Below are 15143 nucleotides of genomic sequence, written 5' to 3'. Positions count from 1 at the left end.
GCAGTTTTTCAAAAAGCGTTGGGGACCTCAGCGCTGCATTCTTTATCTACGGTTGTAGTACTCAATGAAGCAGCTACATGTATCTATACCTCTCATCCTCCCCCAGGGAGAAGTCCGCCTTGCACTGGATAAATGGCTTAATTTCTCCTCCTTCGAACATATCTCTTATCTTCAGGCACCCTCCCCTTGGTCATCTGAGAGACCATTTTTCTCCTTCACCCGGCGTAAATTGTAGATTGTATAAAATTGGGGTAAACGGCAAGAGGTAGGACGCTAGATCCAGTCTGGTTTCTAGCTCGTCCCATAGATCCCCCCCACCAGTGTACCTATCTTGCTCCTGTATAGGCTTAGGGGTCTGTCCCCCTTGGGCATCCACAGCACCGACTCCAAGGGCCCTCCTACTAGGGCTTGCTCCATGTGTCTCCACCCCTTGTTTCTATCGTTTTTCATCCAGTCCCGAATTACTCTTATTTGGGTAACCAAGTAATATGCTCTCATATCTGGGAGCCTCATACCCCACTTGTTTGTTTCTAGGTGTTTGAATCAAGGTCCTCGTCACTGTGGGCCTTTTGTTGTTCCAGATAAATTTCCCTATGGAGACCTGGAGTGTTCTTAAAAATGATTTGGGGACCTTCATTGCGATTGTCGTTAAGTAATACAGAATTTTGGGGAGTATGACCATCTTTATTACATTAATCCTTTCCAGCCATGATATCTTGAGTGGGGTCCACTCCTGTAGGAGTGTTTTAGTGCATGCCTATAGGGACGGGTAGATCACCTGGAATAGAGAGTCAATCTTTTTGGAGATGTGTACCCTTATGTATCTTATCGCGGTGGGCTCCCAGCTATATTGTGATATTTCTTTTATTTCCCTCTCTGTATCTTCCGATACTGTTAAATTCAAGGCTTCAGTCTTATTTGTGTTTATTTTCAACCCTGCGACCACCCTGAACTTTCCTAATTCTCTTTCCAGTGCCTTAATGGTGTTCACCGGATCAGTGAGTGTTAGCATCATGTTGTCAGCAAAAGCCGCTATTTTGTTGAACTGCCCTCCAAACGGGATGCCTATTATGTCCTCAGTGGTCCTAACTGTAGGCAATAAAGGTTAGAAAGATTGTATATAACAGCGGGGATAGGGGACAGCCTTGCTTCGTACCTTTTGTTACCTTGATCGACTCTGTGAGCTGCCCATTTATCAATAGTCGGATGGATGGGTTAGAGTAGTTGTCATTTACCCTGCTCAGTATTTTCATCCCAAAACCAATCTTCCTTATGGTATAGAACACAAACTGCCATTCCATCCTGTCAAACGCTTTCTCTGCGTCTAGTGCCAAGAGAAGCGCTAGCATGTTTTTTTTAAGTTCACCTTTTGTACTAGGTGAATGACCCTCCTGGTGTTGTCCCTGGTCTGCCTGCCTTGTATATATCCTGATTGGTCTGTTCCAATGAGCTTCGGGAGAAGGGGTCTATCCTTGTGGCCAGGATTTTTGTGTAGATCTTAGCATCTATATTTATTAACGCTATTGGCCTGTATGATTTAACGCTTTCTGGGTCCTTTCCGGTTTTGGGATGAGTACCACCTTTGCTTTCTCCATAGTTTGAGTTATTCTCCCTTCTTTCCCGAATTTGTTAAATAATTGGGCTAGGTGTGGGATCACCTCTTCTCTAAATTTTTTTATAGAATTCAGCAGTAAAGCCGTTGGGCCCTGGAGCTTTATTATTGGGCATCAAAGAGATTGCTCTGCGTACTTCCTCCGCTGTTCTCTAGGTCAGGGCCTGGGCTTCTTGGGTAGTTATGGTCAGTAGTTGTATTTTATACAGATATTTTATTTGGGCGGGCTCATCGGGGTTCTCAGAATTGTAGAGGTCCCCATAGAATTCCACAAATTCACTTTGTATCCCTGACTGTTCAGTGCTCCCCCCGTGCTTAATTTCATTTTAATGATCGTTCTCTCTTTCTTCCTTTCTTAGAAGCCTTGCTAGCATCCTGTCCCCCTTATTAGCATTTACGTAGTATTTGTGTCTGAGTGGTCGCCTCTCTGAGAGGCCCGCTCTGCTTCCCTCGTCTGCAGGACCTCCAGTTGGCCCCATTATAGCCCTATGTTCTCTCTTTGTTTCGTCCATTAGCCCACCCACCCATTCGTGACAAACTGTTTCCGTTTTCCTTCTAGATCCCTTTCTAGCTACCTTCTCTCGTTGTCCCTTTTAGCTTTCACTGCTATAAGTTGACCTATTATCGTTGCTTTAAATGCGTCCCATATTGCGTTGTGGCTAGTATCCACTATCTTGTTGAGTTGGAAAAACTCTTCTATCACTGTATTTACCTCATCCCTAATTAACCCATCTTTGACTATATATGATGGGAATTTCCATCTCCAGATCCCTTGGGAGTTGGTCCCTCTCCTTAGTGTAATTGTCAGGAGGCCATTGCTCCTACAGCCATATCTTTTAGGGATCCTAGTAGACCCTGTGACATCCATACGTAGTCGATTCTAGAAGAGGATCTGTGTGCATGGGATTAGAAAGAAAAACCCCTCCGTGTCCCCCCTTTTCTCTCTCCAGGCATCGACCAGTGCTAGCCTGTTGACCTTGTCCTTCAGTTCCTTCGAGAGTCCGCTCACGGGTCCCGTTCTACCTCCACTCCTGTCTTTCCGTGGGTCCCAGGCTAAGTTAAGGTCCCCTCTTAGAATAATAGGGCCTCTGGTGAATCCCTCTAGCTTATTCAGCTTCTGCTGTATAAACTTGTCCTGGCTGGAGTTGGGTGCATATATGGTGGCGATCGTGTAAGCCTGTCCCTCAATTTTCATTCTTGCAGCTAGGCACCTTTCGCAATTGTCCTTTTCCCACTCTGTCACCACTGTGTTAAAAGAGGACTTTTCCACCAGGAGGACTCCCGCTTTTTTCCTACCCTTGTTGGCTTGATATAGCCTTGGATTCTGATTCTTTGTGCGTCCCGAGCCTGTATATGTGTCTCTTGGAGTGTTACTACGTCAGGTTTCTCTCTCTGGAGAAACCTCTCCAGTTTCTTCCTTTTTCGAGGGGAGTTCAGTCCCCTGATGTTTAGCGTCATTACAGTTAACTTGTCTTATCCAACCCCATTTTGATTCCTAGGACTCTTTATGCTTCTGTTCTTGGTTTGGATGGTTTCCCTCCCACCTGGCTCCCCCATTCCCTCCTCCTCCTTTCCCCTCTGGGTGGACTCAATCGGCATCCAGCTTCCCCCCCTCCATCCCCACTGTGGATTTGCAGGTATTGAGTCCTTTCCTTACCCCAGAACTAGGAACTGCGGACCTTCCCCTGCCCATATGTGGTTCTCAAGAGCCAACTGCCCCCCCACCTCCCTAGAGATTCATATTGTCGTGTTTACCCTCCCCTGGCTTCTTCACATCTTAATACCTTGTCCTTATGGTGCTGCTACATTAATTCTGGGCTTTTCGGACCCCTCTTGGCAGTTTTGCATTTCACTTTTGTCCATTCCCACGCTTACATTGTTCCTGGGCCCCTGGCTCCTGGGGCGTCGGACTCTGGCTCTGTCTCCTCGATTCCCAGAATGCTTGCTCCCTTGTTTCAGGTAGTTATGCAATGTTCCCTCCTACTCAACCAGAAGGCCGAATGGGAAGGTCCATTGGTATCTCATGCCCTTCTCAGTTAGGGTTCTAACAACGGGGCCCATTCTCCTCCTTTTTAGTAGTGTCATGAAGGAGAGATCCTGGTAGAGCTGGACCTCAGCTCTGCTGTATTTGATCTGTTTCACCCTCCTAGCTGCTGGGAGAATCTCTTCTTTCTGGCCATACTCCTCGTGAAGGGCAGCAAGGGTGTTTCTGGGCCTGGTTCCCGGCTCCCTTCTTATTGGGCCCACCCGGTGGACCCTGTCTAATTTTGGCTCGGCTTCTCCCTCCGTGTCTCTTAGGTCTGCAAATATTTGTATGACTGCCGCCTTGAGGTCCTTGCCCAGGACAACTTCTGAGAGGTTTTTTATCAGGATGTTAGCTCTCCTGGACCTGTTTTCCAGGTCCACGGCTTGCAGCTCCAGGTTGTGTGTGGCAGCCACCAATTTCTCTACCAGGGCCTCCATCCTCCTAGCGTCCTCTGCCAGCTCCTGCAATGCCGTTTCGTTCGTGTTGGCCTTTCCTCCAGTTTGCTAATGTCTCCTTTCACCTCGTCCAGGGCATCGTCCCCTCTTATGTTTTCCAGTTGCGTTTCAACCATTCCTGCTGTTTTGTCCCAAAGTCCTGGAACTGTTTTCTGAGGATATCTTGAGTGACCGGTTGGCCTGGCCTAGTCTCCTCCTCACCTGTGCTGGTATCCTGGTTCTCTGGACCCACCTCCTCCCAACCTGCGCTTCTGGGTTTTTCCTCCATTTTTTAATTGGTGCCCGTTTGCGGTTTCTTTGTGCCTTTTGGGGGCGCATGCTGTTCATTGCCCTTGTTCTTGGACATCTTCCTCTAGGCCCCTTGGATGGGGGGGGGTGCCCTGTTGTCTTTGTTGTCCTTGCGACCCTGCACCCCGTCTGCTGTTAGTGTGGTAAGGGGGGGTCCCCTTGACCTTGGGACTATGCCCCGCTCTTGCGTAGGGGCCCCGTCTGGGTTTCTTGGTCCTCCTATTTTGTTGGGGACTTGAAAGTTAGTTCTTGCGGGGATCCCACCTGCCCCTCCTTTCACGCCCGGGGGCGACTCTGCGTTCGGCGCCCCACTCTGTGGCCCCTTTGTCCTGTCGGGTACATCTCTCTGCCAGTCCCGGGCTTGGACACGGCGCTGCCCTCCCTTAGATTGCTGGGGAGGCTTACTTTGTTGTTGACACCTTGTTTAGTAGGTGTAGTTATGGCCTCCTTAGCTGGGGCCTACCTTGCCTTGTACTCTGATTGAGCTCTTTGTGCCCTGGTTGGGTCTCTTATGGGGAGACCTGCTTTCTAGCTGCAAGTCCCAGGGTTCTTTGCCCCTTGTAATCAGCCCCCTTCTGAGGGGGATGTTAACTAGGGAGCTGTTGTCCTCAGTCTGGAGGGTACTTCTCTGGGCTCCTACAGCATCTTCAGTCAAAATAGGGAGGTGCTGTTCTATGTCTGGAGAGAGCTTCTCTGGGTTCCTATGGCTCCTTCAGTCCCTCCTTGAGGTGGGGTGCTAGACCTCCAGCGCCTAACATGTAGAGGAGGAGGAGGGGGTTTGGGGGGCCGGGGCCACGACTCGCCTCTGGGTTTCGGGTACTGCTCCCAAGGGGTTCTGGTGCACCCCCACCATACCGGTCCCCTCAGCTTCTCTGGTGTATCAGCGGTGTGCCGGCTCCTCCTCACCTCGCCACACCCTCCCGCGGCACACTCCTTTTTCCGGTCGCTGGCCGGGGCTGCAGTTGCTGACTCAGCTGCGGGGCGGCTTCTCCTTTTCCCTCCGTACCCGCCGCTCCGGGTTCTTGCTTGTCTTCACCCCCGGGTGTGGGCGTGGGACATTCGAGGTCCCCCAGGGCCATCAGCAGCTGTGTCTTTGGCTGGAGCGGGGCTCTGCCATTCTCACCCTTCTCCGCTTGCCTCCAACTGCTTATGACTTTCAGATCTGGCGCTGCAGGGCAGTGGAATGCCTCCTGTCAGTGTCTCTGCGGCTACCGTTCTGCGGGATGGCTGGGCTCCACTAGGTCCGGGCCTCGCTCCAACGTTGCTGCTTCTTTGCCAATTTTTTTTCTTTTCTACCATTGCCAATATGAACTGAGGGATTGCACTGCTTCTGCAAGGTTCACCTGCTTTGTGCCCGTGGAGGCCACACATACTCAGCTTTACATCTCACAGAGGCTCGAGAGCGCTGCCTTCAGGGTGCTCCCCCTACGGTGCCTATCTTGGGAATCTCTCCTCCACTCTTAAGTGCCAGAACCTATGTGGAAGTGCCAGCCAAGAATCTTTTATTTTTTTTTTTTCAAATAATTGAAAACCTGAAGTAATCGGAATGATCTTTTATTAAGATCAGTATGTGTTAACTTTATTTATTTTTTAAAACAGAGGCTTGCAATTCCATTACTAAAAATGTTACTGTGCCAAACCTGAAGTTGTCTCGCTCGCTAGTCCCCGGGGATCTGTCATCCAGGTGGCCAGGACACGGCCATTGCTATTGGATCTATTTCCTGGGGGTGGACCAGTACGGGCGGATCACCGGGATGTGGGGTACTCGGGGAGTGGAAGTGGGACACCGACGGGTGAGACGCGGTACCCCCTTCCTTATAACACTTTTTCCCCATCCTACCCCATAGGATATTCAGAAGTTCTAACCCACGCCTTTTCCAACACAAACACTTTCTCACACCGTGACATACAACGGACTAACACCCGAGCCGTTTACCTGACATGTCCCAACACAAGGGTCAGGCAATTGACAATTACTATGCACACCTGACGGCCCTTTTCCTTCTCCACAGGGATAAAAGGCGGAGTATGAAAGCACACTTTGAGCAAGGCCGAACGCATGAGGAAGCAGTTATTGCAGACTGGCAGTTCAAACGGAGGAGAAAGGCAGAGAGACTTGGAGGGACAAACAAGGCGGGAAAGGCCCTTGCCCTTTTCAACTCAGACCCACGAAGCCTCTGAAGGGAAAACATATGACCGGGAAGTCCAGCTGGCGTGTCGTGTGACCGGTGTCAACGGCAAACGGCACTCCCACGCTGATAGTCAAAGCGGGGAGACGCGCTTGCCACCGTGGTACCGTCCTTGACTCCCGATACAAAAAACTCCAACAGTTCAGCACAGCCGGTGAGTCAAAGAAACAGATAGTAAAACCGAACTGGGCTGGGTCCAAAGCTGCAGCCGGCAACCGTGTTGAACAAAGAACTTGTGTATTTGAAATCTAAAGAAACCCTAGTAAAAGGTTCAGAAGCAGAGTGGTCTGGCCTCGCAGGGCGCTCATTCGAAGGACTCTGGCTGAAGCTTTTTTGGGGTTGTGTTGTTTTGGTGAAACTACGAACACCAAGAGGCCTTAGGAGAGGCTAGTGTAAAGTGTCAAAGTGGTCCTACGAGGGTCGAGCAAAACCCCTCGTACATTCGAAAGTCTTTGACACACGAGAGAAAACTGATTGAACTGTGAACCTGGCAAATGTCAACCAGACAGAGGGATGGCTGTGAATTAAGAAACATTGTGACGACAAATGTGAACCCAGCTGGGGGATGTCCACAATGGATAGTTTGTGAACAGAACATTGAGATTGTTAAGTGATACGGTTTTGAGTGAAATGCCGTAGTGAACCCGATTGAGGGAGGCTAACATTGCAAGAAGGATCAGAGCCCGGATGAGGGGTTTCCAAAAGGCGAAGAGCAGTCGCCCAACATGAAAAGAATGCCAAAGGAACTTTGGTTTATTGTTTTGGTGCAGCCGGCCTTCTTAGGAAAGAGACTTTTACAGGAAAGGGACTTGGCCCCGGAAGGTCCTGGCATAGTTGAAAGGAACTGTAAACCTCGCTCCGGCGAGGCCCTGGAGTTTGCTGTGCTCAAAGGTCCTGCCTTGTCCCGTGCTAGAAACGTGGGGAAGGGAGACCCCGCCATACCATCCTGACTTATCATTTGGTGAACACTTCTTTCTTTTCTTGAGAACATTATGCCACACTATTCTTCTGACTTAATTGTAAGGATTTCCAATTGTTTCTTTTGGTATAGGCCCTTTTTAGTCGACAGGACGCCACTAGGACTGCTTTCTTATTATTTGATGGTCGTAGTTTGCTCCCATCTTAGAATTAGGTTTAGATTAGGTGTTTTTCTCACCCATTATGGGTGAACTGTGAACTGTGATCACTTGTGTCTGTCTTTACTGTTGCCACCATGAGTTCCTTACATTACATAATGCATAATTATAATATTGCTACTGTAAAACACTGCATTGTCTCCAGGCTTTACAGTAAAGTTTAAGTTGGTGTATCTAAATCTCAGTGTCAACTATATTTCATTTTGTTAGGAAGCTGCATCACATTGACGAGTGAACACTTTTGAAAATGTACATGATCACGCAGCCAAATGCTTTTGATTGCATACCTGGATCTGTGACCTGTTGGTTGCAAACATCTCTGCAACTGGTGTTCAACCCATGATCTGTTTGCATACTCTGTGACATTCTATGTTATCACTGTGTTGCTTCATACCAGCTACCATGAAAGTGAGATGGCTGCAATCTACAATATTCCACCTAGTTTTCCCAGTTGTCTGCTACACCATCCACTGTGCTTGGTCTTACTTTCTTTCCTCTTACATAATGAATACACTAAGCTAAATAGATGTTTACGCAAAGTAGTAATCAATAGTTCCATCCAGTCTGTACATCTTCAGATCTACTGCAATGTCATAAACTGTGATTAGCCTCCAGAGCTCTATGATTTTCATTGTATGTATGTGTCAATTCATGCAGCTAACCTTTTTACATTTTACAGACTCATCCAGTGCTTTGAAAGTCTACTGGCCCACTTGCGTAGTAGAGTAGATTTTATGAAGGGCAAGTACTGTTTGCAGGGGATGTTGGAAACTTCCATTTAATATTTTACTTTGGTTATAGTAAATGCCACCTACATTTCACTGTGCATGGCTTGCTTCTGTGTGGCAGCACTGTGCCAAACATGAAGTGGGGTTGTGGTTACATGCTCCATTTTACAGAAAGCATATTTCAATTTTTGTTTTGTAACCTGTTGATATGGGTCGAGTAGGTAAACTAAGTTACTTGACTTGCAGATCTAGTGGAATTTAAAAACATGTGCAAGGCTGACTCCCCTCATTAATGTCTTACTTCAGCGGTACACAAAGAAGCTGTATTGATGCTCATTTTATGTCTTTGGTACAAATAACTTCTGGTGACATAAAACATATTAGTACATCATTGCTAATCAAATGAATTTGTTTGCAAATCAAGAACATTTTGAATGGCAAACTCTGCTAATCACTTTTTGAAAACGAATTCATGCCTTGCTGCTCTCTCTCTGGGCCTGGTTAGGAATGTCTTTACTTGTGCCACAGTTAGGAAAGATCGGTGCAGATTCCTTACAAATGGGTTAGGTAGGAAAGGTATAAAATACTGCTAAGGGTTCTCCTGCTCTATAGTTTTTTTTAATTAGGGAGGACTCTTACTCCCTAACCTATTCAGATGAAATTTGGCAGTTAACTCAGAAGCTAATCCAGATCTAGGAGCAGGCATACGTTCTTTGGGATCCACCAATGTCTCAAAGCATGAGACTAGGCAAGGAGAGAGTTAGAATGACAGGCACCAGAAAATACAGAAATTAAGGATGCCCCCACAAAAACATCAAACGTTTCTGAAACGAATTACCTTTGCAGTGTGTGCTGTGATGAATCCCATGATGTCGTCACTGCTTCCATGGGGGAAGGCCCCTTGCCATGGGTCCAGGCCACTACCCGATAGTCCCCAATGGGGTCGTACTCAGTGGGTGGATCTCATGGGGATGGAAAGTCCCTATGTGACGAGGGACGACCCTTTGTAAGAAATGCAGTATAGTTCCCCTAAACCCCAACCTCCCTCACCCTGTTATCCTGCAAAGGACACAATAACCCTACACACTTCCATGTTTCTCTGCAGAATAGACAATGTCACTTCCCTAAGAAACACTGAGACGAGGAAGAACATGGAGTACAGGAATTAATGTACTATTCGGACAAGGAAGAAGGAAGTGCTGAGTAATGTGAAATACTGCAACTAAACTGTACAAACGCAGTAGTCAATTTGTGTCAAGGAAATCTGAATGGAACATGAAAGAAAGAAAGAGAGAGAGAGCAGAGAGAGAGAGAGAGAGAGACAGACAGACACAGACACACGCTCTGGAGGAGCTGGCAAGCCGTGAGTGGGACGCTTGCCCATCGTCGGGGGCACCCCTAACCAGTCTGCCGTGGTCCGAAGACAAAGAGAAGCAAACACATGTGCAACCAGCCAAACTAGTAGGCTGGAGCGTGGTGTTAGGCCAAGATGTGCAGTCCCGAAGCAGGGAATCACTGCAGAGCCGACACAGTCCTTGGAGCAAGCAGAAGCTCCCACAGACAACCAAATCTCACTGGTAAGCCTACCATATAGGTTGTGGAAGCCAGGACGGTTGGTGGGAGAACCGAAAGAAAGGACAGTCATGAAAGAAGGGTCTGGTACCTGTGGTAAGTTGTGTGCCTCCAAGGGGATCTTCATAGTCACTGTGCTTTGCAGGCTAGTAAACCAGGTGAACAGAATCCCAAGAGAAACAAGTGCGAGTCTGGGATCAGCACCCACAGAGACAATCAAGGACGCCAAAGAGATCTTCATAGTCTCATTACCTGGCAGGCTAGTGTACCAGGTGGACATAATTGGAGGGGGAGTCTGAGAACCACGCTCACAAATCTAATCAAGGCCTCCAACAAGATCTTCATAGTCACAGTACTTGGCAGAAAGATAAGTATGAATCTTGGACCCACACGCACAGAAACCATCAAGGCCTCCCAAAGAATGACCATAGTCCCAACACCTGGCAGGCGAATATACCAGGTGGACAGAACCCAGCAAGAAGCCAGTGTGAGTTTGGGACCCACAACAGAAGTTAAGGCCTTGACAAAATAACCTATCCTGACAAGTAGCAGTTCAAGTGAAGCATCTGTCGAGAGTGGCAAAGATCAGGAAGCACAATACCTCGTCTTACCTTACCGAACTACAGTATACTGAGCAGTAGTAGCTCAAGTGAAGCATCTGTGAAGAATGGCAAAGTTCGAGAAGCACAATACCTCTTCTTATCTAACCTATCTACAGTATCCTGTGAAATAGTTGAAAGCCAAGAGAAAGGAAGATATTCTCTTGGCACTCGAAGAAGCCTGAGCCAGACCAAGAGAAGAAAAATAATTTCTCGATCCGAATTGCTCAAGTTGGAACTTTGTTTTCTGTAAGAACTTTGTATCCTTTGGAACTTTGGTTTGCAAACTTTGGAACTTGCTTTTGTTAGACCATTTGGATCCTTAATCTACACCTTGGAAAAGAAGTATAAACTGAGTCATTTCCTCAGGCAACAGTTTCCTTACCCACAGAAAGTGTAAATCACTTTCCAGGACAAGTCAGCCATTATCTTGGACCAAGAACAGTGGTACCAGCTTTAGTTCAAGTGTAAGGGACGGAAATAGATTTTTGACACAGGACTTTGGACTATTTACTTTGGACAGACATCCTGACAGAATCCTTGGTTTTAGTAGAGGCAGGGAAACCCCTCTTAGTATTAGGGAAGGTTAGGTTTATGCTTTGCTTTTTCTTTTTGATGATTAAAGGTTTAAGCCAACCAATATGCCACCCTTGTGTCAGTCTCCTGCTTCTGATCGCTTACAGTGTGTTGGAGCACCGAGCATGATGTGAAGATTTAAAACCACTGACTGTTGTGCACAATTTAAAGTTGAGGTTTGAAGCTTGAACGTTTCGGCTGCCCAAAGGATAGATGCCCCTAGAGGCAGGTGTGTTGCTAGGTCTGGAAAAGATCCAGGGCTATGCTAATGTTGGGACTGTCGGGAATCTGGGCTAGCTAGCCTTTTGGTTGTAGCCCCTGAGCTTCTATCCGGGCCTACAACCAAAACACCCAGGGCCACAGCCCCCTCATGTCCCCCTAGCAACACCTCTGCTTAGAGTAGTTTTATTATTAAATGGGTTACAAACACAGATAATACTGGTCCCTCTGTTCCTACACTTCTGGAAAGACCTAAAGAGTTTTTGCTTTAAAGAGCATCTCGAAAATCACTTATCACTACACTGAACCCTATTTCTGGCGTTCCCTTCACCCCTACTTTCCCTGCTCCCCATACCAATTCCAGCTCCTCTGCTAACCCTGTTCACCTACTTGTAACCCCCTAGTTATGTCCACTCTGTAAAGCACTCAATTGTTTCCCAGCTGGTTTGTGCTCTATAAATGGGATACATACATACCTGGTTTGGAACCTACAGGTAATGTTGCTGTATGAGATTTGCATTTGGTAATACCAGGGCTGTGATCGCCAGTATGCGGGATGTATCGATGTGGTGAGAGGGGTATGGGTTAATGAAGGCAGGGGAGCTTGGCTAATTGCTGTCAGACACCCATATGCTAGGCAGGGTTTTTCTCGTGGTTTTCTCTAATTGTCTGGCGTGGGGCTGAGCCCAGCGGTGGCACACATTTATGGAAATGGTTTGGGGCTAGTTGCAAATATACAGTGGAGAGCACCCATACTGTGACCGGTCATGTGTTGCTGCAATCCAACTGTCAAGAAGGGAATGGGTGGGTAAAATGAGGTTGGATTGCAGGGAGGGGTCACTAAGGTTCGAATGCTTATTTGCCGGCAGGATTAATATCAAAGGGGTGGTGTTATGTGAGTGGTTGTTTGGTGCGGACTATATTGGGGCTTTGACTAGGCATGCACTGTTTATTGTGCCAGGACTCCTTGATGGTAAGGAGGTAGGGTGGCGGGTGGCCACTCGATGTGAAGGGCTCACATTTTCCGCAAAAGAATCTTACTGGCCCATGATTTAAAAATGAATTGTGTTATTTGTGCAAGAAACTCTTTATTCAGAAGCTTGGGAGTGAGGCATCAAGGGCGCGATAATAGGACACACACTTTGGGCCTCTGCTAAAGTACAAATTGGACAAAATTGGGTTGCCATTGGTTGGTGTCCCTATTACCCTATTGAGGTCAAAAGATGTTTGTAGGGAACACTAAATGGGGAAGGGAAAGAGGCATGCTAACTGGGTGACGTGTGTGTCGTACTGCCCTTATCAGGGTCCAAATCATCAAGCACTTGCACAGTCAAGTCTTCAAGTATATTTTGGATAAAACATTTCAATACATAACAAAAATAACAATGCTACTCAATTAAATAAAATGAATACATAACATATAGCAATACTCTTTAAATTCTATTATATTACAGAAGAATAAGGTTAAAAAACACAATTTAGTTTGCCATAGGATTATAACACTCTGAAGTCCGGTGTCTTGCTGTTGGGAACAGATGTTATAAGGGCGTTATTATCTTGGGAATTAATTGGGGGTTAATTTTTTTATTTATTTATTTTTATTTAGGATTTATATAGCCCAAAACCACTGACCCTAAGGCTTAAGGGCGCTGACAAAATACAGAAACAAATAGAGACAGTTAAGGGTGTTATGTTGCAAAGTTTGGAGTCTAGGGAGTTTTATTTGGTCAAGGACTGTTTAATTTTCCGAGGCATCATGCGTTGGAGCTGGAGTATATAATGCATGGTAGTAGTCTTTAAAGGTTTCCTTCCTGGCTGTATGTGCAGAGACGCAAACGATTTGAGTTTATTATTTGTGTGATTGTAGGTCTGTCTTGCTGCCAGGCCAAAATAATTCCCGATCTGTCCCCCTCTGCATATAATCGTGCAGTGGAAGTACCATTTTAATGCCTGTCTAGGGCTTACCTTGCCTCCTGGCACTGGTACTCGGTCCTCAGTTTCACGAGTTTGGTTACCCGACCAACCAGCCCAGGGGCCTCTTGTTCTGTTATACATCTCCAAATCTCTAGGCCCTCCAATTGATGCATGAGTATAGCCCTTACTTTTAAACGGCAGAGATGAGCACCCCATACATTTGTACCTTGAAAGTCTTGCATATGACATTGAATGAAAAGAAAAGGTTCTGTTTTAATGGCCTGCATAATAGTCCTCAGGGTACCCGCAGCCCTTGACCATAACAACCCCTATTAACCTCTCTTTAAACAATCAGATTGACCGTGCACTTTGCAACGCCTAAGTGACTTCAGGAATCCATTCCACTTGGGGGAAAAAGCACAACCCCCCCGCCCTCCCCCGCACCCTCAGATGACACTAAGCTTCTGCAGCATAAGTGAATTGTGCAATAGATATAGGACCTCATTACAAGTACGGCAGTGCAGGTAAAAATGGCAGCAAAGTAGTGGTATTCCAATTAACACCCCTTTACTGCAGCATTACCGCACCAATGTATGATGATTTTGGCAATAGGGAGGAAGATTACCCCCAGCAAAATGTTGGGGGTAAGTCTTCCTCCTTACCACCAACAATGGGGGATTTATCGCACTGTTTTTTTCCGCCGGCAGTAAATCTGCCAACAATCCCCATGTAGTCCTAAGGACTCTAAAAATGGGGAATTAACACCACTTATAATACTGTATTAACACCACTTATAATACTGTGGTAACTCCGCAGAGTCTAAGTGGCGTTGGCAGTAATCAGTTTTGGTAGTAATTTGGTGGATTTACCACCAAATTACTGCCAAACTCGTAATGATGCCCTTGGACTTTAAAATTCTAAACAGCTGATCTTAATGAGGTCCCGCCGGACTAGGATGCAGAGACAAAATAGCTCCAGAGGGATGTTTTAATATGTTCTTAGCATAGGCAAATAGGAAGCCCAAAAGCTGAATCTCTTGCTGGCTTTTGATTCACCACATCCAATTGTTTATCCTTAAGTTTAAATGTCAGTTTAGGCCCCTTCTACCTTTCTCCCATTATCAACATCTTGGACGTAGCAGGATTCACTACTAGGCAATGCTTGTCACAGAAGAGCGAAACATTGCCTAATCATGTTCTAAGGGCCCCCTCTGTTTTTGCCTACAAACAAAACTGCATCATCAGCAAAGAGCAGTAGCGAACTGATCTCCACAAGGTTATCCAGACTTTGGTAGTTGATTTTAGCAAACAGGCCTCCAGGGCATTCAGAAATAAGAAGCAGTAGAAGAACTAGCACACATCCCTGGCCTACAACCAAAGTATATTATAAATGTAGTGCCTGCCAAATCTCACATTTGCACTACTATAATGGTATAGTATCATTATAAAATGTAAAAGCCCCACAGGGGATTAAAAAAATAAATAAAAAATAAAGTTTGACCATGGGGAAAAAAAGGTTTGATCATGGGTACCAAATCAGATGGGGTGCTCAAATCAAGAAATCCCAGGTATAATTTCTCCCAACTGATGTAGCTTTACTACAGCGTTCGCAAATGGCAGGAAAAACACTGATCAGTAGTATTTATTCGCCTATCTGGAAGCCCAACTGACCGGGAGAAATACTGTTATTGAACTCCAGATAATTAAGCAACTGACCATAGAGTTCTGTATTTAGGGACTAATGTGAACAAAGAAGATTAATGGGGCAATAGCATGGAAGGTCTGGCTCTGGACCTCTTCTTGTAAATTGGTACTATTTCAGCCCTTCTC

At 46.4% G+C, this 15143-nt stretch overlaps 1 protein-coding gene across 4 annotated transcripts in view; it reads left to right on the top strand.

Annotated features, from left to right (window-relative positions):
- Positions 1 to 15143, top strand: part of ARB2A (ARB2 cotranscriptional regulator A) — a 2893216-nt gene that overhangs the window by 1679098 nt on the left and 1198975 nt on the right. The gene's annotated exons all lie outside the window — the stretch shown is intronic.

This window comes from Ambystoma mexicanum, chromosome 6p (assembly GCF_040938575.1).
Source record: "Ambystoma mexicanum isolate Mex_15411 chromosome 6p, UKY_AmexF1_1, whole genome shotgun sequence".
Taxonomy (NCBI): Eukaryota; Metazoa; Chordata; class Amphibia; order Caudata; family Ambystomatidae; genus Ambystoma; species Ambystoma mexicanum.
The sequence above is the reverse complement of the archived record's forward strand: the minus strand, read 5'-3'. Positions and strand labels throughout refer to the sequence as shown.